At 46.4% G+C, this 6,964-nt stretch overlaps 1 pseudogene; it reads left to right on the forward strand.

Annotated features, from left to right (window-relative positions):
- The first annotated feature begins 5,561 nt into the window (after window positions 1-5,561).
- Window positions 5,562-6,748, forward strand: LOC129647342 (protein arginine N-methyltransferase 1-like; annotated as a pseudogene).
- The last annotated feature ends 216 nt before the right edge of the window (window positions 6,749-6,964 follow it).

The raw sequence follows: 6,964 nt of genomic DNA on the forward strand, positions 1-6,964 counted from the left end.
CTTCGGTGGGGACCATCGCACTCTGCCGTCGGAGGTGGGGGAGGCCAGGGGAGGCTGGTGGTGGAATCCACTGGACCCCGGGGGCCTGGACTAGATGTGGAGAGTGCGGCATCTCCTAGTGAGACCTACCTGTTGGCCCACGCCGCGATCGCAGCGAGGCTGGGGGCGCCGGGCGTTGGGCAGACCCCTCTGCGCCGGCTCCGTAGCGGCGGCCCAGGGCAGGGCCCTTGAGAAGATCCAAGGGGCGGGGAGGGGCCGGAGGGCTGGAGTCATCCGCGGAGCCAGAACCATCCCAGGACAGGGCGGAGAGCGCCCCCAGCCGACCACGGTGGGCATAGTGACAAAGAGGAGGACGATTAGAGCTGTTATGTGAAATCGGTTAACTTGGAATCCTTGTACCCCAAGTTATCCGCGGTCCCTAAGGGCATGTATGCCTCAAAAATACCAGAAATTTCCACGCCAGACTATTTAATAGGAATTCTTTCCTTGTAATGGGCTTCCCTGATAGCTAAGTTGGTAAAGAATCCATCTGCAATGCAGGAGACCCCAGTTCGATTCTTGGATGGGAAAGATCCGCTGAAGAAGGCATAGGCTACTCACTCCAATATTCTTGGCCTTCGCTTGTGGCTCAGCTGATAAAGAATCCGCCTGCAATGTGGAAGACCTCGGTTCACTCCCTGGGTTGGGAAGATCCCCTGGAGAAGGGAAAGGCTAGCCACTCCAGTATTCTGGCCTGGAGAATTCCATGGGGTCGCAAAGAGTTGGACAGGACTGAGCAATTTTCACTTTCAATGGAATTCCAGGGATTTTATTCTCTTCTTTTTGCCTATTTGTCTAAAGAAGGCTTTGTACCACGAGCGGTTACCACTTAGTTGAGGGATAAAGTTTAGAACCTAGACAAGGTATTAAAAAGCAGAGAGGTCACTTTGCCGGCAAAGGTCGGTATAGTCAAACCTGTGGTTTTTCCAGTAGTCATGTAGGGATGTGAGAGTTGGACCATAAAGAAGGTTGAGCGCCAAAGAATTGATGCTTTTGAGCTGTAGTGCTGGAGAAGACTCTTGAGAGTCCCTTGGACAGCAAGGAGATCAAACCAGTCAATCCTAAAGGAAATCAATCCTGAATATTCATTGGAAAGACTGATGCTGAAGCTGAAGCTGCCAATACTTTGGCCACCTGATGCGAAGAACTGACTCATTGAAAAAGACTCTGATGCTGGGAAAGATTGAAGGCAGGATGAAAAGGAGGCTACAGAGGATGAGATGGTTGGATGGTATCATCAACTCAATGGACATGAGTTTGAGCAAACTCTGGGAGATAGTGAAGGACAGGGAAGCCTGGCATGCTTCAGTTCATGGGATCTCAAAGAGTCAGACATGACTTAGTGACTACACAACAAAAAGTGGAGAAGATAGACATGGGCCAATATTCAGACAGAACTGGCGGCCTTGGGGGGAGTGAAAGTGGCTTTGAGGCCCTCAGGGGGCTTCTTCCAGAAAAAGGAGGAATGATTACCCACCAAGGAGAGGAGTACAGTCTGTTGACAGAAATCACCTTGGCTGGCCCACCCTCAGAGGCCCGCTGAGGTCAGAGGAAGGAAATCTTAGAATCTGAAAACAATCCACTCTCCTTGTAAGAGTTTACTGTGTAAGCACTCCTACACAACCAACGCAACAATCCATTTGTTATAAAAGCTAATATATAACCAACACAAAATTGTAAAGCAATTAGCCTCCAATTAAAAATAAATATATATTTTTTTAAAAGCTAATGTATAGCCAGCATTGCTTAGGGTAAGTTTGATTGCAAATGGCATAAAATTCAGCTCAGGCTTTTTGAAACTTTAAAAGGGATTGCTGGCTTGCGTGAGTGAAAGGTCAAGGGTCTAAGTGATGGATTGAGATCCACACTCAGGTAGCTAGTTTGCAAAACCTGCACATCGACCACCACACCGACCCCCAGGCAGATGGCCTGAAAAACTCTGAGGCAGGTCTGAAAACAGCTGACCATCCATTATTCCTGCCTGTAGTTAGCTAGTACCAGCTGCTGGCTAAAAGGCCAGACTCGAATCAGGCAGCCCAATACACCCAGACCTAATCAAACTTTTCTTGCTAGATTTGTTTTATGTAATTTGAACCAATGTTCTTTGGCACTTAAAAAATAGAGGTTACCGATAAAAATGTATCTTTTATAGTGAAGACTTACGAGCCATTGTTGATCACAGGACACTCATCCCTCAACGATACCTTCCTTGCTCCCAGGAACTTTCACATTTGATGAGGTGTCATTCTTACAATTACAGTGCATTCTGTGTTTCCCTTGACCCCTTGCACGCATGCTCAGTTGCTCAGTCAGATCTGAATCTTTGTGACCCCATGGACTGTAGCCCGCCAGGCTCCTCTATCCATGGAATTTTCCAGGCAAGAAAACTGGAGTGGGTTGCCATGTTCTCCTCCAGGTGATCTTCCCGATACAGGGATTGAACCCAAGACTCTAGTGTCTCCTGCATTGGCAGACAGATTCTTTACACTGCCCCACCTGGGAAGCCCATTATATGTTACAATTGACCTTAAAATAGGGAGGTTATCTGCGTGGGCCTGATTGAATCCCAGAAGCCCTTAGAAGTGGAGAGTTTTCTCCTATCAGTTGAAGAAGTCAGAGAGATTCAAAGCAGAAAACAATTCCATATACAACATGGAATTGAAGATGAAGATTGGCCAAGTGATAAAGAGTGAGAGAAGCTTCTATTAATAGAAGCTGAGAGCAAGCCCTGGTTAGCAGCCAGCAAGGAAGTGGGACTGAATCAAAGATTCATATCAAACTCTATACAATACTCAAGTCAGCACATACATCCTTTCTGCTCCTGAAACTTTTACCACCTATGTATATTAGGAAGAAAATATCAAGGGTCCCTCAAGGTGGAAATTGAGCAGACCAAACTCCGTGTGCATGAGACAGTAAACCAGAAATTACCCACAAAAGTAAACCAAATGACAGGAACAATGACAACAATCCTAACCGCTTTCTTAAATAACTGTGCATCAAAGAGAAAGTGAAAGCTACAGAGGCAGATTATTTTGAAATCAAGATTACCACATCATTATATTTATGTTGATAACACAAATTTGCATCATTATGACTTCAGAAGTGTCACATGTTAGACCTTGGGCCTAAAGCAGTTGAATATTGTGAAATTTAACAACTTTCAATGCATTCATTATCTATGAATAAAAGAATACAAATAATCGAACTCATATTTCTACTCAAAATTTCAGGGAAAGAACTTTAAAACAGACTAAAGCTGGAGTTCGTGACATTGTACAGTAGACAGGGAGCCAGACTATCCCCAAGAAAAAGAAATGCAAAAAAGCAAAGTGGCTGTCTGAGGAGGCCTTACAAATAGCTGTGAAAAGAAGAGAGGTGAAAGGCAAAGGAGAAAAGGAAAGATATAAGCATCTGAATGCAGAGTTTCAAAGAATAGCAAGAAGAAATAAGAAAGCCTTCCTCAGTGATCAATGCAAAGAAATAGAGGAAAAAAATAGAATGAGAAAGACAAGAGATCTCTTCAAGAAAATTAGATACCAAGGGAACATTTCATGTAAAGATGGGCTCAAGAAAGGACAGAAATGGTATGAACCTAACAGAAGCAGAAGATATTAAGAAGAGGTGGCAAGAATACACAGAACTATACAAAAAAGATCTTCACGACCCAGATAATCATGATGGTGTGATCACTCACCCAGAGCCGGACATCCTGGAATGTGAAGTCAAGTGGGCCTTAGAAAGCATCACTACAAACAAAGCTAGTGGAGGTGATGGAATTCCAGTGGTGCTATTTCAAATCCTGAAAGATGATGCTGTGAAAGTGCTGCACTCAATATGCCAGCGAATTTGGAAAACTCAGCAGTGGCCACAGGACTGGAAAAGGTCAGTTTTCATTCCAGTCCCAAAGAAAGGCAATACCAAAGAATGTGCAAACTACCACACAATTGCACTCATCTCACACGCTAGTAAAGTAATGCTCAAAACTCTCCAAGCCAGGCTTCAGCAATATGTGAACCATGAACTTCCAGATGTTCAAGCTGGTTTTAGAAAAGGCAAAGGAACAAGAGATCAAATTGCCAACATCTGCTGGATCATCGAAAAAGCAAGAGAGTTCCAGAAAAACATCTATTTCTACTTTATTGACTATGCCAAAGCCTTTGACTGTGTGGATCACAATAAACTGTGGAAAATTCTGAAAGAGATGGGAATACCAGACCACCTGACCTGCCTCTTGAGAAACCTATATGCAGGTCAGGAAGCAACAGTTAGAACTGGACATGGAACAACAGACTGGTTCCAAATAGGAAAAGGAGTACGTCAAGGCTGTATATTGTCACCCTGCTTATTTAACTTCTATGCAGAGTACATCATGGGAAACGCTGGACTGGAAGAAGCACAAGCTGGAATCAAGATTGCCGGGAGAAATATCAATAACCTCAGATATGCAGATGACACCACCCTTATGGCAGAAAGTGAAGAAGAACTCAAGAGCCTCTTGATGAAAGTGAAAGAGGAGAGTGAAAAAGTTGGCTTAAAGCTCAACATTCAGAAAACTAAGATCATGGCATCTGGTCCCATCACTTTATGGCAAATAGATGGGGAAACAGTGTCAGACTTTATTTTTCTGGGCTCCAAAATCACTGCAGATGGTGACTGCAGCCATGAAATTAAAAGACACTTACTCCTTGGAAGGAAAGTTATGACCAACCTAGACAGCATATTAAAAAGTAGAGACATTACATTGTCAAGAAAGTTCCATCTACTCAAGGCTATGGTTTTCCCAGTGGTCATATTTGGATATGAGAGTTGGACTATAAAGAAAGCTGAGCGCCGAAGAATTGATACTTTTGAACTGTGGTGTTGGAGAAGACTCTTGAGAGTCCCTCGGACTGCAAGGAGATCCAATCAGTCCATCCTAAAGGAGATCAGTCCTAGGTATTCATTGGAAGGACTGATGTTGAAACTGAAACTCCAATACTTTGGCCACCTGATGTGAAGAGCTGACTCATTTGAAAAGACCCTGATGCTGGGAAAGATTGAAGGCAGGAGGAGAAGGAGACAACGGAGGATGAGATGGTTGGATGGCATCACCGACACAATGCACATGGGTTTGGGTGGACTCCAGGAGTTGGTGATGGACAGGGAGGCCTGGCGTTCTACAGTTCATGGGGTCACAAAGAGTCAGACATGACTGAGCGACTGAACTGAACCAAAAGCTGGAGTTCCCTGATGGTCTAATGGTTAAGATGTGGTCCTCTCATCACCATGGCCTGGGTTCAACCCCTAGTCAGGGAGCATCCTGTAAGCCATGTGGTGTGGCCATAAGTAAATAAAACAGACTAAAGCCAAGCCAGTAAAAAGGAAAGAATAAAGACATAATAAAGATGAAAGCTGAATCAATGAATTTGAAAGCAGTAGAACTGAAAAGAATCCAAAAATTGTTTCTTAAGAAAAAAAATTAACAAATCAAAAGTGGGGAGGGGTCTCAGCAGCCAGAAGAAGAGCAGGCATGGCTGAAGATGGCAGCAGCCAAGGCCTCAAACTGCATCCTGGAGAATTTTGTAGCCACCTTGGCTAATGGGATGAGCCTCCAGCTGCCTCTTGAAGAAGTCACCCCCCCCCACTTTTGTGCTTCCCTGTGTCTGCCCCCACTTCTGCCTTCCCTTCCCTCGCCTCCCCAGCTGTGGGCTGAGCTAGAGACTGGGGCAGAGAGACTGGAGAGGTGGTCTCCTGTGGCTCAGCGAGAAGCCCAATGCTGAGGACGTGATATCCAAAGATTGCTGCTTTGACTACTACGCTCACTTCAGCATCCATGAGGAAGTGCCGAAAGGTCCGCAAATTCACGTACAGCAACTCCATGTTTCATGGCCCACACCTTTTCAAAGACAAGATGGTGCTGGACGTTGGCTCAGGCACAAGGGTCGTCTGTATGTTTACTGCCAAGGCCAGGGCCCGCATGGTCTTTGGGATCGAGTGTTTCAGTAGCTCTGATTACTTGAAGAAGACTGTGAAAGCTAACAAGTTAGACCACGTGGTGACTATCATCAAGGGGAAGGTGGAGGAGGTGGATTTCATCACCATAGATGGGCTACTACCTCTCCTATGAGTTGATGCTCAACACCGCGGTCTACGCCCGAGACAAGTGGCTGGTGCCCAATGGCCTCATCTTCCCAGACCGAGCCACGCTGGTATGTAAGAGCCATCGAGGACCAGCAGAACAAAGACTACATGATCCACAGGCGGGAGAACATGTGCAGCTTTGAGGTCTTGCATCAAAGACGTGGCCATCAAGGAGCCCCTGGTGGACGTGGTGGACCCCAAGCAGCTGGTCACCAACCTGCCTCATAAAGGAAGTGGACATCTACACGGTCAAGGTGGAAGACCTGGCCTTCACTTCCCCCCTCTGCCTGCAAGTGAAGCCGAACGGCTACATGCATGCTCTGGTGGCCGACTTCAACATTGAGTTCACCTGCTGCCACAAGAGAACTGGCTTCTGCACAGCCCTGAGTCCCCGTCCCCTCCCTGGAAGCAGACAGTGTTCTACATGGAGGACTACCTGACAGTGAAGACAGGCAAGGAGATCTTTGGCCCCACCGGCACGTGGCCCAATGCCAAGAACAGCCATGACCTGGACCTCACCATTGGCCTAGACTTCAAGAGCCAGCTCTGTGAGCTCTCCTGCTCCACCGACTACAGGATGCACTAAGGCGGTGCCTGGGTTCTCCCACCCCAGCCCGGCTGGTCCTGCAGAGGCCCCAGGGGCTGCGGCATTCTTAGGTGGTTTCGGGGCTCCCCCTACCCCTCACTCCCTCCTGCAGAAGGGGGTTTTATGTGCCAGGGTGTGGAGGGCACATCATAACTGTGTTTTTCATTACTTAGGTTTTTATATAGTTGTATTTATGCCAAGAAATTCTCAGCTGGG

The sequence above is a fragment of the Bubalus kerabau genome, chromosome 3, assembly GCF_029407905.1.
Source record: "Bubalus kerabau isolate K-KA32 ecotype Philippines breed swamp buffalo chromosome 3, PCC_UOA_SB_1v2, whole genome shotgun sequence".
In the NCBI taxonomy this organism is placed as follows: domain Eukaryota; kingdom Metazoa; phylum Chordata; class Mammalia; order Artiodactyla; family Bovidae; genus Bubalus; species Bubalus kerabau.